Source organism: Triturus cristatus, chromosome 11 (assembly GCF_964204655.1).
Source record: "Triturus cristatus chromosome 11, aTriCri1.1, whole genome shotgun sequence".
Classification (NCBI taxonomy): Eukaryota; Metazoa; Chordata; class Amphibia; order Caudata; family Salamandridae; genus Triturus; species Triturus cristatus.
Genome location: NC_140594.1, coordinates 403735100 through 403759753, shown reverse-complemented (window position 1 = coordinate 403759753; position 24654 = coordinate 403735100). Strand labels below are relative to the sequence as shown.

At 49.9% G+C, this 24654-nt stretch overlaps 1 protein-coding gene across 3 annotated transcripts in view; it reads right to left on the bottom strand.

The window, feature by feature from the left end:
* LOC146784312 (protein transport protein Sec24C-like) overlaps positions 1-24654 on the bottom strand; it is a 255414-nt gene that overhangs the window by 87031 nt on the left and 143729 nt on the right. The gene's annotated exons all lie outside the window — the stretch shown is intronic.

Genomic DNA, 24654 nt, shown 5'->3' with positions numbered 1-24654 from the left:
GGGACCTCTCCTTCCTGTAACGATTGGCAGCATATCTGATGCAACCGGGGGAAGATTTCCGCCTTAAATTCCTTCCACATCATCTGAGGAAGGGGGTCCAGAGGTGACCCTGAAGAAACGGTCAATACTATATTATTGAACGTTTCTTCCAAAGGCAATTGAAACCACTCCAGGGTGGGCTGATGGTTACTGTCTGGGGTCTCGGTCTGTGTCTCCAGCACAGTTGGCCCTAGTAAGTCATTCTCCGCCTTTGTAGATGTATTATTGTTACCGTTCACTCCAGTCTGCTTCTCAGAATTAAGGCTGTTGATGATTTTGTTAATCTTTTCATTAAAGTAGGTTGCCAAGTCATCACATAGCTTTCGTGAGGCTACTATCTTATTACTCACGCAGATTGGATTAGAAAGATCCTTTACTATATTAAAAATAGTTCTGGTATTATTCGATGATTGCAGGATGGTATTTGCAAAGTAGTCAGCCTTACATTTGGCAATTGCCTCCTTATACTTATGCAATTGAATTTTGTAAGTTTTTAAAATCTTTTTCAGCATATATCTGCCTCCATTTCCTTTCAGCCAATTTGCATTCCTTCCGTTGCAACCTCAGGTCCTCACTGAACCAGAGAGCAGAAGGTTTGTCTCTGTTTTTCAGCCTCTTTACTGGGATTCTTTGATCTAGAACATTATTTATCTCAGCACAAAGGGTGAGATAGTTTTCTCCCACTGACTTTTTTTAATCAACTAGATTTTCCTCTGTAAGTAGTGGTTGTTTATTTTTTATTAATTTGGGTCATTCCCCCCTGCCGGAAATTCCCATGACAAGTCCCCTTCTTAATTACTCTAGGTAACATAAACAGAAAATGAACTAGCTTCCAAAGGGTTAGCGAATATTAGATCCAGGGTATGGCCTTTTTGATGTGTGGGTTCTTGCACTAGTTGTTGTAAATTAAGACTCTCACAAGCTTGTGCTAGATCTCTTAGGGCTGAATTCCCGTCCTTCTTATCCCAGAGATTAAAATCCCCTAAAAAGAACAATCTAGAGTGAGTAAGTGCCATATTGTACATCAAATCAATCAGTGCCTGACAGTGAGAGATCTGTCCTGTGGGTGGCCTGTAGCACACCATGCCAGTAAATATATGTCCCTTATGGGACAACAAGTGTTAAAAGGCACTGACCCTGTTTTATACTCATGCCTTAAGTTATCCATTATTAGTAGGGCACTTCCTTAGCCCACAGTGCTAAAATCATTCTACTTCAGTCTTATCCTTTTCCTCCTCACTGCCTGTTTTCTAAACCGGAGACGTGGTTTATTATTGTATGTGAGTTTTCCTGGTCTTGAGCATTTCTCCTATCACAGGAATTAAGGTAGCATGTGTTTTTTTTCTCTTCTCGTTACCCTTACTTGTTTACCCATAGGGATAATTATTGAAACTTTGCCCATCTTGTCTCAGAGAGCTAACCAATCAAGATATAGGATTTTCCACAGCTTTGGTCCATAAAATGTTTACAGATCTCCTTCTGTGTGTTAGAAACCCCTCACCTTTCATTTTGTCTTCTTTTGTGCCACTAGAAATTAGGACCATATTTACAAACTGAGAATACTAAAAGGCCTGCTATACTTCTTTAACAGACGAAAAATAAAACTTTGTTTCATAGTACTTTAGCATTGTATACGTTTGTCAGGTACAGTAGAGATTTTATGCCCTCTCCCCTTTTTAGTTTCATTTGCTCCATTATCGTGCCATATTTTGCCTCTCACTTTTTGCTGCCTTCCCCACCCTGCAATTATTGGTGTTTGTGCCATTGGCACTGCTCTCCTATCTTAAAAATACTTTTGTAAGGCAACACTTTCATGATTCTTTCCTGTTCCTATATGGTGAACAACTTCACTGATTTTCAAATAAACCTGTTACCTATGATCACAAATTTACAATCAGTGTTCTTTCCAAACTTGTAGTGCTGACATACAAAGCGAAATCAGGCAAATGCGGAACAACGGATGAGCTCAGGATAACAGTTGTAGCATGGGGAGAAGTGAAGTGACATGCAGTGGTCAGTTTCACATGAGGAATACATGGACGCGCCTCCTACTTAAGGTTGGCCATGGAGTTTTTGCTGTCATGGGTGAAAATGCCCAGGTACACGCAAGCCACATCACATGGCTGCCTTTCTTTCAACACACTAAGGCACATATGCAAGTTATATAAAACACACACATTAACAACAACCATTAGTAATGATACATTCTGCAAGACAGTAGCAGGCACCATAGCCTTTTACAGTTAAGGATATGTCGGCATACAGGATAAGTAATACCTTGATGCCTAGGAGTCAGGCACAACACAAATGAAGCAATCAAAGGATTGATTTAAGAAACCTAGAAACTTCTATGTATATTTTCTTTTACATTTCAAACTCAAGTTGATGTCAGGGAGATTTTAAAACCGTGTGCCATGGTATATGAGATTTTTGATTGGTTATTTATTTTGAAATTTTTTTATAGTGTGAGTGCACAAAGAGATATTTGCAGAGGAAACAGTGACATACGACTTACAATAAGATAAAGCAATTTGACAAAATAGGTGGGAGAATTGAGGTTTCCTTGGATAGCTCATCTAAATTGTGCATGTTTCTCTGACACAATTAATAAATCGCGGTTCTTTTTTTATTGGTAAAGGTTTGGTGTTATTGTTCATTAAGAGTAAGGCTATGTATCATAATGATATATGCATCTAAAAGTGCTAATCACACCGTTTAACACCTTCACAGGTTCTTTTTTAAACCAATACCCCGTCAATACCTGGCATTTAGGCCTAGATGAAAGTGGTTAGCCTCTCCTTATCTCTTGCAGCTGCAGGAAAATGTCTGGGTGTGCCAGATTGTATGGAACACTCTGATTCCGGCGATCAGGCAACATATTGATCAACTTGAAGCCATCTCAGCAGGGGGATATCCTGGCCAATGACATTGGGGAGTGTAAGTCTGAGATTGTCCTTAGTAGCACCCGGGTGTACTTGACTAAAAAAAGATGGGGGGTTGAGTAGTGGCAGCGCAATAAAGGACATAGCGATGGTAGATGGCTGGAAGACAGCGGGGGATGGGTCATATTCTATAGAGTAAACAGCCGATTTGAAGGTCTTCAAATGTTTTTAAGCATTGAGGTCTCTGTGTTGCATAAAAAGAGCATGACAAAAATTGTCAACTAAATCTATGTGTATGTCAAAGAAACGGTATAACATAGTACCCCACCAAACTACCAGTTATTTTTAAGTGCCTTCTCCAGAATTTGTTCTTTAACTGAATAAGTCTGACAACATAAAATAATCTTCCTTGTTTTTTGTGTGAAATGGGTTCAATCTGAAAGGGTCTCTATGCACTCTTTGAATCACATTATTTACATTTATTGAGATGACAAACTGCCTAACGTCATTACCTTCAGCCCTCTCCAGCACTCTTAATAGACGTAAATTATTCCGCCTGGAATGATACTCAAACCTTTCAAAAATTTCCATCAAGGCCTTATCCTGTAGTTTTAACTGTACTATAGCTAGTGCATTCGCCTCTACTGCATCCTTAGTCTGTCTTAACCCATCCTCTATCTCAGGCGTTCGCTTCCCCAAATCTTCTATCCTTTTCTCGAGCTATGTTCAGGTCTTCTGAATTCCTCTTTGATTCTTCTCTGAAATGCAGAAACTGTCCCTCTCTTCCTTTGTGAGATTTACAAGCATCTCTCCTATCCCACCCAGGGAAATCTTATTTATCTGAGTTTTGGTCCTGATATTAGATGAATAGGGCAGGCAACTAGTTACATCTATGTTGTCAGTGGTCCCCCCTAACTCTCATGCAAGAATTCCTCCATCAGCACCCCCCAGAACTTCCTACCTGTTTATTAACTCCACATCTAAAGCCACTGGGGAGGCTTCTGTCCCACAGAGTGTATCTAATTCATGTGTTGGAGGTGTAGGTAAGTTGTTTCCTAGAGAACTCCTCAGCTGGCATTTCTGGCGATCAGACTAGTATTCCCCCCCCCCCCCCCCCCACTGCTCTCTGTTGCCATACCATTGCTATTTGAAGGATGGGATGCCTTAAAATAAGACCTAAGGGAAGGAGTTGGCTTCACCGCACCCCTACGCTTTCCTAATAGGGTTTTTATAACTTCTACTGCCTACTGGTGGGGCTTGGTTGTTCACCTCAGGATTAGTGATTTTCAACTTGACGCTGTTACTTTATTTAATCCTCTTCTACTTCTTGGGGGACGGCAAGGAGTATGTGACCTTAAACTATTACTATGTAAATTATCCAGCTTGCTCTTAAGCCAGCTTTATGTGGTGCTGCTGCCTGTGCTTCAGCTGAGCCTATCAGCGTGTAAGTTGATTTAGGGCCCTTCGCTCCTTCCAATCCGCATTTATTTTCTGGCTCCAGCTTTTCCCCTCCCCCTCAGTACAACATTTGGTAGGAAACACTGACCTGGAGCTCTAGCTACTGATATCCCTGTTTGCACTGTCTCTGGAACCCCAGCATAGAACCCTTGCACCTGCTTGAGACATGCCTTCTGCTATCTCAAAGGGAACCTACTAATTGCTGAGGATCCTGCACACTTGGATCCTGCCTGGGCTGACACCGCTTCTCCTGTTCTTCTCCCAGCCATAACCCCAGAAACCAGAACTCAATCGCGTGACCCACCCATGTCTCAAGAGCTGGGTCGCACAACTCCAACCAACTGCCTTCTGCATTCCTCCACAGCCACCCGACATGCGCCCAGACCCGCAACCAGCTCAGAATCTTGTCGAAAAAGGGTAAAGAGGGGGGGGGGGGGGCGGGGGGAATTGGAACATATAAGCAAAGAGGTAAGCCCACTAACAAGTCGCTAGAACATTACTTCTAGCCTGCAGAGTACAGCGCCGAGAGGTGCCTGCTCACTCAACCCGAGCAGCGTTTCCCTACCATCTTGGATTCGCCCCCATTATTTTTATATTCCATATATTTATGCAGAGCAACTGAGGAGAAACAATGGGAGTTGAGGAAGCATATTCCAGACTTGCAGTTGATGGGCAAAACTACAAATTAAATTCCTAGCCTACCTCAGATTTATGTGGCAAAACAAAATGTATAATGTCAGGAGCTTGGAGACGGATGATAGTCCTCATGTGTAAGGTATTAGTTGTATAAAAGCTGTAAAAAATGAGTTACATTTAAGCAATTGGAGATTACTGTGTCAGAGGTGTGAGTAGGTGTGGTATAAGTGCCACGGGATGAGGAAGAATCCCCAAAGGATGGTTTTGAGAGTCAGGTGGATCTTGAGGTTTGTCTGGGGGGCACATGGGAGTAACATAGATAAAGGGAGAAAAATAGAGAAAACGCTGTCCTCTAACACCAGATGTAAGAGTCAGAACAGCAATGACGTCATGTAAGGAGTTCATCCTATAGTCTTGGAATGTTAATGTTTTAAGGAGCAAGTTTAAACAGCAAAAGGTGATTGAACATACTAAGGAAGCCAAGGCAGATGTTATAATATTACATGAGACGCATATGTCTCGTGGTGAGCTGGAAAAGGTATTTGAAGAGAGAGATGGATTCAGCAAATAGTTAGTACTGATACAGTTGGTTCTTCAAAGGGAGTTGCGATACCAGTAAAGAAGTTCCCTAGTATAGAAGTGCTGCAAACAGACATTGATCAGTCGGCGGGTTATTCTTAAACTGAAGCATGTGACATCTTAATATGGTCTTAATGAGGAGGAGGTTGGCCCTATAGTTCTATTACTGGCCAATCTTCTTAACTATAAGGGTCGGTAAATTATAGGAGGACATTTTAACACCCTCCTGGATGTTAAACTAGACAGCTCAACTCGAAGGACAAAAGTTAGTACACTCAGGATACAGAAGGAAGTTTTGAACATGATGAGAAATTTGAGAGTAAGAGATGTGTGGACAGAGATTATGGGAGACAGGAGATCTTATACTTTCCATGCAAATTAAAATGGGCAATTCTTGAGGCTGGATTAGTTTTTTGTCGATGCTCTATTAAGTACTAATAAAATTTCTGTGCTCATTGTCCTGTTCATGTGGCAGATCATGCGCGAGTGAGGCTATCAATTTAGACCCCACTTACGCAGAAAGGTTTAAGGTGGACAATGGTTTGCAAGCTACTCTTCGTATATGAGTTTAAAGATATGAATAGTGTTAATCCAAAGAATACTTTGAGGTAAACTATAGTACTGCGTTATTAGGTGTGGTTTAGGGTGCACATAGGTTTTTTCAAGACAAATGATCTCCTTTTTTTCAAGATGCTATGCCAAATCGCAAGCATCTGCAATAAGGTATCAGAAGACAAAATAGGAAAGACTCAGACAGAAATGTAGGCGGAGGTGCAGAGCTGTCCTTGAGCTGATACTCTACAGAAACTAAGTAACGATTTTGAGGAGGTGGAATGGAAGTATAGAGAAGAGCTGGAGCCAGAAATTAAAAAGAAGTGGGAGGCCAGTAAAATTAGGCACTTTGAGTATAGCGAAAAAAGCTGAGCTTTGTTAGCTTGGAAAGTACTTGCGGATATGATGCGAAACAATATGAAAAGTTTATAATACCCAGTTACAAAGCAACTAGTGATTAATTAGGATCAGATAGAGGGAATCTTTCATGAGCATTCTAGAGCAATGTATATTGATGACTTGTATGTCACTTCAGTGGCAAGTAGAAAATGGCTGAATAGAGTGAACATTCCAGCACCCCCAGAGGCACAGCTAGACATCTTAAATGCATATATTACAGCAGATGGAATTAGGCAAGCCATGGTTCCAATTAGAAGGGGGAAGGCTCTGAGCTCCATTGGTATTTCGAGAGATGTTTATAAAGAAGTTGTTGAAATCTTAGTGCCTTTACTTCAAGCACTATTCAATGTTATTTTGATTGAAGGACGATCAACCCCCTCTTCTTGGCCTATGGCTACTATTACTCTTATTTTAATACTGGGGAACGGTTATACGCAGCCTGAGTCATAAAGGCCTATTTCCCTAGAACTGTGACTATAAACTATTTGCCAGTATTTAGCTAAGAGGTTGAGTGGGCTCATGCAGGGGTTGATTCAGGAAGACCAGAGGGGCTTTATTCAAGGGCAATGAATGAACGAGTTGCTTCATTTTTTGATTGGTACAGTGGATATTGCAGAAGAACACAACAATCCTTTAGCTATTATTACTCTAGATGAGGCCAAGGACTTTGATAGAGTTAACTGCATCTACTGGCCGGAGGCCTTAAACAGATTGGGAGTCAGAAACGAATTTGTGCGAACTGTACAAGCCTTGTATGAATCCACTTTTGCTAACCTATTAATTAATGGGAATCTTACTTAGCTCAGGAGTTTAAGGTTGAGAGAGGGATTCGACAAGGATGACTTATCACCCCTCCTTTTCGATCTGTATATTGACCCATTAGCTCAATTATTAAGACAAGAAAAGGAGATTACTCCATTTAGGAATGGTTTGATAAGTAACAAGGTAGCAATGTACACAGAGGCTGCCTTAATATATACTGATGATATCGAACACTCAAATTTGGTAATATTTCCAGGCACCAGGCGAATGATGAAAAGTCAGAAATAATTATATGGAATATAGATTGGGCAGACATCAGAATAAAACAAGAAATTTGGTACCTAGGTATAAGCATTACAGATAGGATAAAAGAGATACCAATAAACATGCATAAGGTGAGGAAGGAAGTTAGTCGTTGCCTGGGAAGTTTGGAAAACCTGCCATTGAAGTCTCTGGCAAAATTAATCTAGTAAAAATGTCAATCATTCCTAAGATTACTTACATCTTGAAAAGCATTCCTCTAAACTTTAGTAAATTTGAACTGGCTAGAATTGACTGCTTTATTTGGAACTCGAAAGGGGCTAGACCATTGTGGAAGAAACTAAGGAAGACAAAGCTGAGATGTGGTTTGAGTTTTTCCCGGATTTGAAATCTTATTGTTGTGCTTTTCAGATCAAAACGTTCCAATAATTATTTGGGATCCGAGGAGAATCCAAGTTGGAGACGCTCTATCAGGAGATGCTGAAAGAATAATGTAGAGGAACATTTTTGCATAAGCTTGTGGCTCCCAAATACTTTGAAAAAATGAGGCTCAAGATCTTGAGGTCTGCTGCAGGTTTGCGGCATGCTCTCAGGAGTGTTATGGGGATCCCATACTATGGGTTGTTGGCTCCAATTTGGGTCTCTGTTGGCACCAAGGTTTTTGGGAGGAGTATTTGAGAAGGCCACTGCTTAATAATAGAATAGTCCAGTGAGAACATCTAATCAAGGATGATCAACTCCTCCCCTCGGAAGATATGTATCAACAGATTGGAGGGAACATTTCACGGTTGGGGTATCAAGAATGAAGTTTCTGAAGTGCAAAGCAGAAGTAGCCTCAAAAATAAATTTGGGGGGAGGCGTGGTCTGGCCACCGAGGATTATGGCCGCCTAGGAGACAAGCTTCGCCCCGAGGGGGATCCCAAGAGTGGAATGCGGCATCTCCAAGGCAGGTTTCCTACATAATCTTGAGGGCATTGGATGCGGGGATGCTTGCGGATTGTCCCGGTGCCGACATCGCGCCGGTACAGTGTACTGCGAAGGCAGCGGTCCGAGCTGCGGTGCCTGGGCCAGGAGACGTATCCACAGCCTCGAGCTTGTGTGGCGATCCAGCCCCGCTCCCTGTGCAGAAAGTGGGAGCCTGTATCGCCAGAGCCGCTCCCAGTGTGTCACCACCGTAATACCTGCACCAACCCCCCCACTGCCCCAGCGATAACATCATTATCCTGGAGAAGAGAGGGGCGGAATCGGCAGACCAGAGTAAGCACCGCGGGCCCAGAGGCACACCAGCAGCCTCGGCCCCGATCAGCAGCCCGGCCCCACCCACTATCCCAACATTGGGAAGTCTGAGGGAGCTCTGCATGGAGAGGGAACTGGCATTGCACCACCCCACGCGAGCAACAGGCACTACCCAGAACTCTGGAACACCCATCTGCTGGCAGCAGTGAGGGCGACATAGCCCCCCCCCCCGGCCGCCATCTGGTAAAGGTACGGGGGTGGGCTCACAGTATGGGGTGGAGGAAATGAGACACCACTATCAGGCCACCCACTGGGGCCCTGGAGGCATTCCCCACAACCTGCCGCATACTGTGCCGCATACCTCACTGTATGGACTTTGAGCCAGCAGTGGGAGCTTGAAGAACCTGGGCCGCCCCTCGAGCTCAACAGGGCCCTTAAGCACCATCACCGCGGCTCCCCCCCCCCCCCCGTGCAGCGGCATCACCATCACACCATGGAAGCGTGTGACGGGGGCAGCGGATTGCAGCACTTACTTAGGGCCTAGTGGAGCGCCAGCCGCCCCGCCGCCGAATGGCAGTTCAGCCTCACCTATCCTCCCAGCATCGGGGAAGGGGCTTGAGGGGAGTGGCCCCTGGTTAGTGACCACACCGTCATCCGCTTCAGTCAACACGCATACACAGACGTCACCCAATGATTACACTGACACTTTATTTGTGGGTGAAGAACTGCTGCAGGTTTATTTCATACAACACAGTATGATAATTAAATTGGGTTATCTTACGGGCGATCCAGGGCAGGCAGCCCCTTGCTGCTCCGCCCGCCTGGTGAGCCAGCACACACGGTGGGTCGATGCCCGGCAGTGTGGCACATAATTATTTACAGATCATCCACTGGGTCACGTGATCTGTCTCCTACTCCCGCCCCTTCCGACAGGGGCGGAGCGTGTTGTGGCACACCCCCGGTTGGTCAGGCCCCCCAACCGCCCGAAGGACTAACGGGGCGCCGTCGCGGTCTTCCCAGAACCCCCTTCGGCTCCTGGACCTTGGCTCGGGCACCCTTACTGTGCCGGACAGGGGTACCCTTACTGTACCGCCAGTCGCAGAGGTACCCTTACTGTACCCGTCTGCATCCAGATCGCCCTGTAACTCCACCACAGCTCTGGGGAGGCTACCGTCGCTGCCAGAGCCCCCCTCTCCTAATAGGTGTTACTGATGTCCCTTGCTAGCCAGTGCCTCTTGTACGTCAAGCAGGAACATGTCCATCCCTACCCTGGACAGGTGCACCCCGTCAGCCTCATAATACCCCTCCACCTTCTCCTGGATCAAAGCATGTCTGGTGAAGCCCAAGCCCCTGCGCTCCATAAATTTCTGCATGGACCTATTAAGCCTTCTACGGGACCGCTCTACTGCCGCCGGGGACCTGGCCCCTCTCCAAACCCTACGGGGGACGATTTCAGACCACCAGACCTCGCATGACCCCCAGGCTTGGCTGATGGCCTGCAAGTCAGTTTGCATTGACAGGAGCAGAGCCCTCCTCCCCCTGGCAACCAGGTCATTACCCCCTAAGTGCAAGATGATAACAGAGGGCAGGACCCCTACGACTGCCAGGCGCTGCTCAACTGTGCCGCGGGCTTCACTCCATTTCATGCCCGGGGAACCCACCCACACAAGCTGTGTAGTAGCAAAGTTCTGCGACCAGTTCCTGTGTGCTGCCCAGCGTTCCAGCCTCGTGATGTAGGAATGGCCTACCAACCAGCCCTGGGGACCTGTCAATGAAGCGTTGTGAGCCCCAGGTATGATTTCGTTCCTATCTTCATAGTTGACAGTGTCTCTATCTTGCCAATACCTGGGGCACGTCCGCCTTAATGACGGGATTACATCTGGCTTTCCGCTAGCCTTGCCCATTAACCTGTCAAATGTCTGTGAAGAGCAGCACGTCTCTGGTCATGCTCGTGGTCGCTCTCTGCTCTCTAATTATTGCTATGGAGCTGAGGGCATGCCATACACGGGTGTCTGGTTGAAGTATGCACCGGTCATCGACACTCTCCCGCGTGCAGTGCTGTGAACCGTTTGAAGTAGTACATCAGATTCAGCCAGCCACCCCCTAGGTGGAGGCTTGCACTCCCAAACTTCTGCTCGTGTGAAACCCGGCCCATCTCCAGTTCAGTGAAATTTTGTAATTCACGACACTGACAACCCCAGGGGCCAAATACTGGGCTGTGTAACTGCGGCCCAAAACCCCCATGAACAATTAGCTTGGAGTGGCTGGGCGTTGCCTAAGCTGGCTGAAGGCAAAACCTTTGACCATCACTCCTGGCAAGATGTGCCAATGCTGGTAGAATAAAGGGTTATCCTGCCCTCCTTACTTCCTATCTCAGTTCGACACGGGTCAAAGAAGAATGCCTCTCCTGGAGGTCACGGCCTTATCCTTGAAGCCTATCCATACAGCATTCTACCGGAAATCTACAGCATTGTTTTGTAAAGCTTTTCCTGGTTCCACATTTGTTTGTGGTCGATATGCTCTCCCTCAGCTTGAACAACATCTTAGCTAATCGAATGCCTGCCTAATTCCCAGGGCTGTCTGGCTTAATGCTTTGCGCCTGGAATTGCCCCACCAAACGTAGCCTTGCCCAGGAACTAACCTGGTCGTCTCAACTTTACTTTTAGCGCTAGGAATGCCCCCCGTGCTCCTTGTGCGTACTAAATGGACCCGCTCCTTAATTTCCAGCACACAATGCACTCAAATGTCATCTGGGCCCGGTGCCTCTTAAAAACAGTGACAGCCTCTCTCACCTTCATACAATACATAAATAAACCTCACAGGTCGCAAAAGCGGCAAGCCAGGCTAAGTCTCAGTAAACCATGTCGCTCTCTGCTGTCCCTGGCCTCCCTGTGGGACAGGGAGAATAACCTCAAAGATGTTAAGTATGATAGACAAACCCAGGCCTCCGCCCGTCTCAAAGCAGCTCATGCTGCGGCCTTTCCTGTATCGACTAAGCTGCCACTATGACTGAGTTGCAGAAAATATCACACCAGCTGTTTCCGAATAGCAAGGCTAACGATGAAAGGCAGCCGCATCTCTTGACTTGAGCGTGGAACTCACCAAAACACCTACAAGATGTTATGTATGACACACAAACCCAGGCCTACAACTTGCCTCAACACAGCACAGGCTGCTGACTCTTCCATATACACTAAGCTGCCACTATGACTAATTGAAGGGAAACCTACCCCAGCTGTTTCCTAATAGCAAGGCAAAGATGAGAGACAGCAGCATCTCTTAATTCAAGCGTTGAACTTACATTAATAACAGTGGTCGCTCAATTTCCGTGTTACACCTTTCCACAAGCTGACCATTGCATCATGGCAGAGTCTGGGTTTTAGGCTGAACCTTGACATATCTGTACACCTGCTGCCAGGGAGCATATATCTACCTATATACCTTCCCTCCTCCTGTTGCACCACTTGGGACACAACTTCGTCCCTTCGTACCCACCGGCATGGAAATAAATGCCAACGAGATTCCCCCCCTAGTACCGGAGAATCCTAATAAATGCTGCATTATGGGACAAAGATACCAGGGAATAAATGCAAAAGGGGGGGCTCTCGAATGCGTGTGACCCCATGTCCTTGCGATTAGTAACAGTAGCTCTGTTAGAGCTAGAACATGCAACTTTATTCATTAAATCAATTAACCGGCAAAGCATGCCATTCCCCATCTGGGACATACACACAACCGCCTCTAGTGTCCTGCAATACCTGCTAGTCCGAATCTGGCTGATGAAAACTACCATTGGCCAAAAGCTAACTAAACTACACCATATGTTTCTCAAAACGCTTACCATAAACCGAAATGAGTACAGACTCGTCATAGATCACCCTGGTCCCCCAAACCTTTCCCAGGGAACTGGAGAGAAATGAACTCCAATGCGCAGGGCATGAAATACCAGAAGTTACCGATGACGACGTTTCCATGACCACACTCTCAGATGCATTTAATTTAGTTATATAGCGCACTCCTACCCGTGTAGGGTGTCCGCGACTTTGCATCTCACCCAAAACCCGCCGAGCCACTCAACCATCTGCATTGAATCAGTGTATAGGAAAGGAGACCTGAGCCAAAGGACTCAAAGAGTAGGCGATTCATGGCCTTCCCCACTAGCAGGCCGTATAGTTTAAGGCTGCTTGGAGTGGAGAAGCACCAGCTCGGTCGAGTCAGCCAAATTAACCCTCTTTGCAACACCAGTCAATGTTCTAATGATGTCTGCTTAGTGGTGTGTATGCAGCTCTAGGATGAGCGTTCGTAGCTCACTGTTGACTATTAGGGTTGTAAGATATACATTGCAAGTGACAAAAGGGGTGCCTCCTTTGAACACAGTAACCTGCTGACCTCTATACATCATACGCACTCCAAAAATCTACTTGGCACACGTTCTTTGCAGCGGGCATATTTAACTCTCAGCACCACTACACTGAAGTCCAAAACCTCCACTATACAAATTCTTGATCTTTCTCCAGGAAGGTAACGAATCACACGAGTTATCCTGACCTGCATGTGGGGCCTGGAATTGCCGCGGAAAGAAACGCAGCACCGGGTGCTTCAAAGCAGTATCTAGATCAACATTAAAGACACCAACATATCCCGCCTCTGCGTGTTGGGCAGCAAAAGGCAACCATTCCAGTACGTGTAATCTAGAAGCACCAAAATGTGTATGTACGATCAAACCAGTGCAAACCGTCTTTCAGCATTCACGCAATGGCGGGGGCTGGCCAGAGCTCCGCCGGTTGCACCAGCCCGAAGCAGCGCCCCACGGATGGCGGAACCCATCACCAGTTCCAGCAGCCCGACACCCGTGCACGCGTAGCGGCGACACGCACAAAATGTAACCCATGCTACTTTACCCAATGCACCAACTAGGATCGAACCGTTGACCTTCGGTGTTCCCACACAGATATTGGGAATGTTTGCATCAACCCACGGGGCTGCTTTAGCTGCCGGCTTTCCAAACAAGGAACCACACCTGTAAAGCCCGAACAATCACGCGTCAGGGCCTCCAGGCGCCAATTTGCCGCCGGCTCCGGAGAAAAGGGAGACAGACTGCATTGCAATTATTACCATGTAGATGAGGGGAATGCCAGCCCCTGTTAGCAAGGGGTAGATAGGGTGATTTGCAGAATCACCAGGATGCTCAGCGTCAAACCAGAGACTCAAACCCATATAGCACGAACACGACCGGAGCGCTTTCCACGAGCACCATATTTACATTACTCCAGCAGGCACAGAGAGACCAAGCGACACGCCCCGGAAAGCGACCCCAAGACTCGGACTCCGGCACTCAGCCCCAAAGTCGGCCGGCTAACCGCAGCGCCACATCCCCTCCCCGACTGATCCAAACCGATCGTCATCATAAAGCGCGATACTGAACCGCCCCCGAGCGGGCCCGGAAAGGAGCAAGTGACACCCTTGCTAAATGCCCCCGTAGACAAAGGTTAGGAGGTAGGGGACATAGCAAACAACTAAGAGCCCGGGCACCCACTTCGTCATGGCGATTACGTCAATTGACAATTTAAACAAATTCCATGTAGGGTGCGGGCCGCTGACCCTCTACCCCTCGCGTGCTAATCCAATGCTCGTCCATCCGGAACCGCTACCCATGAGTCGAAGCCCCCACCCGGACCCTACTCGAGGCACGGGGGAGTGAATGATTTGCTCTGGATCACAGGATGTAGACGCGACCACGAGGCTCGCAACCCGCTGTACCGCACCCGAGGCGGCCACGCCGCAGCCGGACCACCACCTCATCACGGGGATTACATGATTTCAAAGTGTATGCCCATATCCCCTTGACGGAGAGTGCGGGCTTCGATCCCCTTACGTTTCGCGTGCGTGCAAGTATTCGAACCCACGCACTACTTCAGAACCGGCCCCCACTCCAAAATTGACTGGTTTCATCATTATTGTACATTGTAAAGTATTTAATTAACTATAAACAGTACAGATTCCGTATTGCCACACTGTTATTATCGGGACAGGCGGAAATCACAAATATTTCTCCATTCTCGAATCCGCTCCAAGTCACCGAAACAAAGAGCACCTGACAGAACAGGGTCATCGTATGTGAATTCAAAATCAGAAACTCTAAGGTCAGCAAAACATTATCTATGTCTAATGGATCCAAGAACATCACGTCCCAATAACCCTCATTTAATCTCTGGTGCTGCAGACAAAGTTTTGTGAAGCCGCAACTAATCTATGGCCTTTTTCCAACTTATTAACGTTGCACTGAACTATAATGCACTGCCTCAGATGTGAAGCCAAATTGTACAACGTAGATGGCCACCAGATGATAAATTTCCACCCTTAACAAAAGACACATATCAATTTTGCTGTACTCTTGGGAAATAATAAAAGGTCTCTAAACGGCCAATTGTACCTTTTACCCAACTCACTCGCAATGTAATAATGTAAAATACAAATCAATGACAAATTTTGGATAGCTGGTAAACTCATAATTTAGACGCAGCAGTTAAAGCTGCTGGACACATTATCTATCAGGAGGCAGGAATGCGAGCGCTAGCATTGCAATTCGCCAAGATTATTAGCTGTGGCTGATCCCTACAACACACACCTCCAAAATCGGGGCCTAGCGCCACATGGAATGGAGAAAGACGAGAGGCGGCACTGCCCCGCACTCCCCACTGAACACAGCGCCAGACCGAGGGCACAACCGCGTGCCCGACGCCAGACCAGGAAGCAGGGCCACAGGAGTCTCACGGCACAGGAAACCAACGGCCTGAAAGCCCTGCACCACAAAGACCCCTCCCCCAGCCTCGCACCCACACTCGGCGTCCCCTGCACCCTACCCCGCCGCTTTTACGGCAAACGATCGGCAACTAGGGGGTGTAGGGTGACCAAAGCAAAAAATTCCTTTCCAGCGCATTACCTTAAGCAAGCGCGCACTGGGCAGCCGCTGGGACGATCGGCGTAAAAAGGGGGGGGGCACCCGATCTGGTCCTCCCTACCCCGCTTACCACGAACAATTTAAGGCTACCTCCGCGACTAACCGAATCCAATGTGAGTGCTATATCCGCAACTTCACTTAGTCTAGGGCCAGCCCATTATAAAATACAAACGCCTACCAACTCCGGCAGTCGGATCGGACAGTGTTTACAATTACATGCTGCCGAAAACAAGTGCGGACTCGACATCCAATGAGAACCTCAGAATCTGTGCAACACGCTAGGATTGGCCATGGAGCTCAAAAGACTCCAATCCAAAGTCACCTTTTCCTTCATGAGTCTGCCTTTTTTTTCTGAAGACTCCCAGAATATGTGCAGCCACGGCATTGGCTGCCTTGGCACCCGGAAATACTCAAATTACGAAGAAACGCCGGTGAGTAAACGATCAGTAACGGAGAATTGCGTGAGCTATGGACTGATTCAAGGAATTTGCGAATTAAATCAATAACCTCCAATGTCTCCGGGTGTGAGTCCAAAGGCTGTTGTTTCCTAAATGTAAGGCCAGCGTTCGATCGTTCAATCGCGCACTGGGCAGCCGCTGGGACGATCGGCGTAAAAAGGGGGGGGGCACCCGATCTGGTCCTCCCTACCCCGCTTACCACGAACAATTTAAGGCTACCTCCGCGACCGCCCTGCCCGCAACCAAAGAAACCCCGCACTGTTTACCACCGTGCCTGACAGTGCCCGACAGACTGCGACATTGCCGTAACGCATGCAGTGCGTGGAGAGAAGGGATCGGATGCCGAAATGAGATGGTGAAAAGCGGCAGACCCAATAGCTATGCCTGAGAGACGATCGCGGGCCCGGGTACCTCGACAGGCGGTTGGCAGTGCAGGCATGCCACCGCTGCTCGCAGAGTGGCAAGGAGAAAGCGAGGATGCAGAAGATCGAGGTGGGGAGAGCCGCGTGCAGCAAGTTAAATGCCGCAGAGACCACTGCGTGTGTGGAGAGTCGTGAAGTGCGGCCTACCTGAGTAGAGGTAAGCGCATCGCCGGATGAACTAAGGAGACTCCAGGTGCTGGGAGCCTGGTAACATCCCGGCCGATAAACTGCGTGTGGCCCACTGAGAGACAGGTGCGCGGCAGTGAGCTACGAGTCTAGTGCACTGCTGGGACTGGGCTGAGTGAAGGGACGCTCTAGAGAGTTGCTGCAGCCCCTTGACACCCCCGGGAAACCCGACCCGTAGAGCTTTCCAGGCCTGTTTGAGGAGATCCTAGCGTCGAAGCATAACCAACACCATTGTCGATCCCTGTCCCGCAACTAACCGCCACCCTGCCGCTTCCGACCCTGCGCGACCATCTCCGCCCCCCCCCCCCCGTGGTATCCGACCACAGGGCCCCTGTACTACCTGGGCTTAACCCAGGGACGGGGCCGGGGGGGAGGCAAGCATGGACATACCGTAATGACGAGCGGCGACGACGACGATCCTGATAACACGTGTCCAGGCTGGAGCGGCGCGCAGGGAACAGAGGAGGAACTGGGCGAGAGGGCCTCCTAAGTATAGGGGGTGGGCCGCGCCCCCCGCCCCCAACGGCCCGCCTCCAGCTCCACACTATTGGGGGGGGGGGGGGGGTCCTAACCCTAGTGGACGTAGCCTCGCGCGCGAGGCAGCAAGGGGGAAGGCTCCGACGGGCGGCCACTAGAATGCTGCCACTAGAATGCTGCCCTGCTGATGTCCCACTGCTTGGGACGCGGGCAGCGGCAGTCTGCGAGTGCTCTGCATTGTACCGGAGAACGAACTGCATCCCCCCCCAGGCGAGAGTGAATAGGTACCGCCCGTGCTCTACAATACCGTTAGCACCAGTGAAGACGGGTTAGCCCCCACTGCCCGCATCGGATACATATGGCAAAACAAGGGAGTAATACGTCCAGGCAGCTTTTATTCACGAAGGCACTAAAGCAACAACCACGCACAATGGCCGCGAAAGCTGATGACCTACCTATGAGCTGCTCCCCTGCCCCCTCGACGACCCCAGATGCAGGAGTCACCATGGACCGCATCCTACAACAGATCTCCCCAGTCAGTCGCAGATTGGAGGGTATGGACTCTAATATTTCCAAACTGGGGGATGAAGCCAAATCCATACGGGCAGACCTGGCTGGCTTCCACTCCCGTGCGGAGGCGTTGGACCAGAGGCTGACGGCGGTGGAAGACCGACTGAACACACTGCCGGACAGGGACCAAGAACTTCTCTTTCTCCGCAGTAAGCTCCTGGACTTGGAGGACCGCAGTCGCAGGGACAACGTCTGCTTCTTTGGATTTCCAGAATCCGTTCTTGAAGGACATCCTCCCAAAGCTCATTGGAGCCACCTTCGACCCACCCTTGGAGATACAGAGGGCCCACTGCATAGGACCGCTCCACAAGGACTCCAATGTACACCCACGGCCGCTTATTGCCTGCTTTCTGCGTCACAACCAGTCGAGGCAAATCCTGGCAGCAGTGCGTGCACAAGGGTTGTTCACCCAGGATGGATACAGCATCCGGATGGCAGCTGATTTCTCTAAGGAAACGAATGACGGCTGCAAAGCTTTCCTATCTTTCAGACCCAGGCTCCGGCATCTGAACATTAAATATGGTCTCTTCAAACCAGTGAGATTTCGCATCACCAAGAACGGCAATTCCAGGGACTTCTACGATCCAGAGGACCTACGCCTGTTTGTGGACAACACAATGGGACAGGACATGGACACGTCAACGGGCGACTCATGACTTTCCCCATCGCCTGGCCCATCTCAGTCGACGGCGAGTAGGAGACGGACCTATTGAGGAATGTGGCAACGTGGTAGGGACCATGACAGAATGGCACAAAAGCATGAGGACAGAACCTCTGTGCTCCATGCTGCAGCCGCCTTTGCCCAGGAGCCACAGAGAGACAAATCTCGACTGCCCTTGAAACTAACACTTGAGCCTAGACAGGGGCACGGAGGGCCTGGGCTGGAGGGCCCGGGTTGATGATCCCCGCTACAACCGGTTATGCGGACGACGGCACAGTGGGACGATGTCGGATCAACGGACAGCTGAGTATTCTACCCACTGTACTTGATTGAGGGGTGTTTTAGACCTTGAAGGGACACACTGTTCCATCTCACTCTCTCATATTGTATACCTGAGTTATGGAAGTTTATAGAAGTGTTTATGTTCCGCATCAAAACAAATGTATATTTCACTGTTTGGATAATAGCATTGTTTGATAGTGCTGCTTCCATTCACAAATGTCTGCTGTCCCCTCTGCCCCGGTGATTATGCCCACCCCACCCCCTCCTCCTGTGCATATGCTTATAGGCACATTAAGAGTGACTACGGTTCCACACCTGACACAGACGCTCGTTTAGGGGGCCACATCATCATCATTATACATCAGTATACATTTTAATGCATCTCTGCCGCTGACCGCGGCCCCCGCAGGGGGCCACTCGGCGGTCGGCGCCTTAGTGGCCCCGGGGCCCCGGTCACCCCTCCCCACTCCCTCCTTCGGGGGGGGGGGGGGCAGGGACACAGACTGGTGCCCCCCTCCGTGTCAGGGCCGGAAGTGACGCGCAATGCGCGTCACTTCCGGGCCCAGGTGTGAGGGGGAGGCTATTTAGCCTTCCCCCACCCTCACTGGCGACCTCTTTTGTCGCCCACCTCGCCTTTTCGGTCGCTGTCGCCTCGTAGCTGCGATCCTGACCCCCACGCCGCTTTGGTGGTCGTCGTCAGAGGCGAGGGAGTGGTCTCACAGATAGAGCGAAAGAGCTGCCGACTTTGGTGCTGGAAACCAAGGTTCGAGACTCGTCCCCATCCGGTGATTTTCAACGGTGAGTCTTGCCGCTCCCACTCCGCCCCGGCCCCGTCCCTGGGCAGTACCAGGTCGACGGGGCCCTGTGGCTCGGATGGCCACGGGCGGAGGGGGCGCAAGATGGGGGCTTGGGTAGCTTAGTAAGCGGATGCTACTGTTTAGTGGCGCCGGCAATGAGTGGTAGCAGGGACTTAGCCCGATGAGTGGTGCGCGAAAATTGGCGCGGTGATTCTGAACAAATCTCTTGGTCTCCCCCTGCCTACCAAGAATTATTTTGTCCATGCGTAGGGTAGATGGCGCTCATGTAGGGCGCCCCAGTGTCTTCGGTGCCCCCCCCCCCGCCCGATGAGCGATGTGCTCGTGTGCTGCGGTCCTGGGCCTATCGCTGAACTACTCCAGTCGTGTGGCTGCGGTCTGCCGACCACCTAGGGGGGGTGGGGGCGGCGGCGAGCGAGCAGTCTGCCTTGTCCCCGGTCCCCGGTAGCGGCACCCGCTACCGTTGCGAGCCTCCGGGAGACCATGCCCGGCCCGTACTTCCAGAGTTACGCCTCCGGTGCCAAGCCCGATCCCTTCGACATCGTAAATCACATCTTCACAACTGGTGCTGGTCTCCACTGTCGTCCCTGCAGCACAGCGGTTCACAGGTGTAAAGTAGTGGGCTCTAGTAGGTCCACATACTTGTGAATAAGAGAAATGGGGGCGTGGCTGTCTGCCGAGCATGGTGGCCGCACAGTAAGCGAGCTCCCACGAACAAGGGGTGATGTAATTGCAGGCCAAGCACCGCTGTTCCTACACCGTCGGGTCGCCGGTTATGAGCGTTAACTGCATTGTGGCAGGGACTTGGCCCGCTGGGGCGTTTAGTCCTCATGCTAGCCCGGAAACATAGATGAGGGGTATTCAGGGGCTTCTCCATAATAATTGTCTTTATCATTACCAAGAGGAACCCTTTTAGCGACTTCCCAAAATGAAACATTGTGTAAAACAATAAGGTTCTTGCAGTCTGTATGCAGCTCTCTGATACCTAACTCACTGCTTAGAAATTGCTGGGAGCACAAAGATGACTGCAGCTGGTGCCGTAACCCTGGCCAATAGTTTAAAATGCAGCTGGCCTGTGGCAATTACGTGAGCCCGAACTATTGGCAGTCAGACTTTTTGCAGTGTATGCATCCTGGAGTAATTTTCCATTTCCTCAGTATATATGACAAAGTATAATACTTTAATTTCATACATACCCACGTCATCATCTCCATGGCTTCCCGTGACCTTCCCCTGTGGCCAAGAGGTAGCCGTGGCAAGCTGCGGGTTGGGGGCTGGTTAGGGTAATCAGTCCCGGCCCGCGGGATCGCGTCCGCATTGTGGCCAGGTCCAAACACCCCGCACCTTAAGGGATAATCGGAGGGGGTGCTCGGGTTATCATGGGCGGTCGTAATTTTAATTACGCGCCCAGTGCCTGGATGTGTAACGTAAATAGTCATGTAAAGCGCTCCAATACTGTCGGGGCGATGGCGCGCTACATAAATATGCAACAGGTAATCGTGGCTGCCCATAAAGACCAGGGCATGCGTGGCTCTCAGGTTTTGCGCCGAGACACCTGATCACGCAATATTGTACTCTGGAACGGAGCGCACAGTGCCTAGACGTGGAGGTTAAATACGGCACCATGTAAAGCGCATCAATACCTTCGGGTCGAGCTCGCGCAAAATCATGTCAATGAGAGTGGTGACGGGGCTGCCTGGGTCCAACAGGTAATGGGGGCTGTCTAGATAGGCAGATCCATGATGCCAGTGCATGATCACTTAAGAGTATCTTGGCATGTAAAGCGCTCCGTTGCCTTCGGGTCGAGCACGCGCTATATAATTAGGCTATGGGATTGGTAACGGGGCTGCCTGGGTCCCGGGGGGTCGCGGGCGGTGCCAGCCTCGTGGTCGCTGCTTGGATGAATAGGTTATCGCCCCCCCCCCTCCTGTCGGCTACACTGCCGCTGAGGGCGGGGGGGGGTCATGCAGTGGGCCGCGTGTTCAGGGGCATCGCGTCCTGGTCGTCGTGAGTACTGAGGGGAGCGGGCGGCTGTATTAGTGCACCGGGTCACCATAAGGGGAGCTCAGCGCTTGCGTAGTATCACACAGATGGCAGGCATTGGTTAATATCGCGCCATAGGGCGAGAGCGCGGCCTGCAAGCCTTGGTGCCGCGCCCCATCCTCGGTGATTCCGGCCAGTATGACACCCCCTGCTCCGGAATGGGCAGTGCTAGTGCCCGGCGCTTTAGGGTTTTCGCGCACAGTACAGGTTTGAAGGAATTTCGGTATTCCACGCGGATGGGGCGAGCGGGGGCAAGGGGGTAGGCGTTGTAACCTGTGAGTTGGCTGTTGGTTTAGGGTAACCAGTTCCGGCCCGCGGGGTTGCGTCCGCATTCGGCCATTACTATACCCCCCGCACCTCACTGGATAATCGGGTGCGGTGCTCGTGTTATCTGGTACACTCGATCACGTAATATTGTATTTTGAATTAAGCGCCCAGTGCCTGGATGTGTAACGTAAATAGGGCACTCATGTAAAGCGCTCCAATACCTTCAGGTCGATCTCGCGCTATATAAATATGCAACATGTAATTGCGGGCTGCCTATATAGGCAGATCCATGATACCAGTGCATGCATTGCTCGCAAGATTTTGCTCCCATATACTCGAGCACGTAGGAGACTAGCGTGGGTTCACGGCCCCAAAACACCAGCACTGCACGGCTGGGAGCTGCCTGGGTCCCCGCTGATCGCGGGAGGTGCAGCACATGTGGCGCTCCCTGGTTAAGGTTATCGCCCCCCCTCCCGTCGGCTACGCTGCCGTTGAGGGTGGGGGGGCATGCAGTGGGCTGCGTGCGGCAGGCGCAATGGACCTGGCACGGGGATTGTTTAGTATGATACGAATCTTGTAAGCTCCCCGTGCTTGAATGTGTAATGTAAATAAGGTGCTCAGGTAAGGCGCTCCAACACCTTCAGCTTGCGCTATATAATTATGCAACATGTATTGCTGGCTTCCTATAAGGCAGATAAATAATACAAGTGCATGCAATTTTCACATACGCGATTACGGGCATTAATAAACCCCCCCGCACCTCAATGGAGAATCTGGTGCGGTACTCGCGCGGTTCGGTCGGGGAGCGGGTAATATGGTATGAATGTCGTAAACACCCCCTGCCTGAAGAGGTAATATAAATACGGTGCTCATGTTAAAGTGCTCCAATGCCTTCCGGTCAAGTTCGCGCGATATAACTATTCATCATGTAATTGCAGGCTTCCTATAAGGCGGACACATGATACCAAGACATGCACTGTCCACATCACGCGATTACGGGTATTACTAATCCCCCCCGCTCCTCAAGGGTTAATCTGGTGCGGTGCTCGTGTGGCCGGGCACGGCGATCGTGTTATATGGTACGAATCCCCTATTCTCCCCGTGCCGGCTTGTGTAAGTACGGTGCTCATATACAGCGCTTCAATACCTTTGGCGTCGAGTTTGCGCGACACAAATATGCAACATGTATGTGCTGGCTTCCTATAAGGCAGATACTTGATACAAGTGCAGGCATTGTTCACAAAATTTGCACCAATACCTTCCGGTCGAGCGCGCGCTAGATAAATAGGCAACATGTGGTGGCTGGCTTCCTATGATGCAGACACATGATACAGGTACATGTATTACTCACAAGAAGTTGCTCGTGCCCACATTCGCGCGCATTAGGCGATCCCGGGCATTACGACTCCTCCTGCACCTGAACGGGTTATTTGGTCGGTGCTTGTGTCCGGCGCTCTAATTATTTGGTGCGCAGTACGGTTTGAGCTAATCACTAATCGACCGTGCCCGAATAAGATATGTAAATACGGGGCTCATGTACTGCACTCCCAACACCTTCGGGCGGGTCACGCGGTGACTCTGGCCAGATAATTATTATCCACGTGCCTGATGATGTATGTATATACGGTGCTCATGAACGGCGCGCCATTACCTTCGGGTCGAGTTCGCGCGACATATAAGTGCTAATTACAGTAAGGGTCGCGCAGTCCGATCCTGACCACACGTGACCACGTGTCGCTCGTCTCCAACCTTTTGCTGAAAGGGGGCTTGGGTCGCTTGTCATTGTTGTTGTCTCGTTACCCCCCCCCCATTGCTTAAGGCCTCGCCCTCCCAGGTGCATCAGTCCTTGGGCAGGGCGGACCAGTGTGGGGATAGTCCTAACGTAGAACTGTCATTGCCATGTTAGTAACAGTTAAACACGGGTCGCTGCCGACAGTCTAAAAGAGGTATGCTTAAGCCCGCAACTTGGCCCCGCCAACATGCTTATGTGGGCCGCCTTCAACGGTCACTGATATGGGGAACTCACACATATCTAACTGTAACCTAGACACCCGGGTGGGTGCCTAGTCGGGCAGGGCAACGCAACCGAGATAGAATTGTAGTTATTATCTAATGCTAAAGGAAGTCTGGATTGAGCCACTAGATGGGTTAGATATAGGTGCAGCTCAGCGCCCCAATCGCATTGAATTCGGGGACGCACTGACATAGCGGCAAAAGAATAAGTGGTCACCACATAGCGCATCACTAGGGCCTAAATCACGGCACAAGGTTACCGGCGTGATTGTCCAAGTGGTTGCGGGTGCGCCGCTCGCGAGCGGATTGCAACACGTGGTTTACCTCTGTCTCAAATCGACCGATAGTTCATGGTTAAGCCGATTGGCCTGCAGAACACTGAGCTGGGCACCATAACCAAGAGTTAGGCCTGCAGGAGGAGTAGCTGAAGGAACCATATAGGAATAGGTCCAGATGTACTTTGGGGGGCATTCCCCTGCAACCAAAGACAGATTTCGGGTTGCTTCAATGAAGACCTTCCACCCGGCTGGTGGGTGGTATGGTTGTTATATAGCAAGTGTGCGGTCGTTCAAAGTTTGGTAAAGACCACGTAGAGCCCCAGGGCATCAGGGCATTATTGACCGTGCAGCATTCGCTACGTTCAGAATAGGGCCGGTATTTGCACCAAAGTTTCCGGTTGGTTCCCACAGACTTGT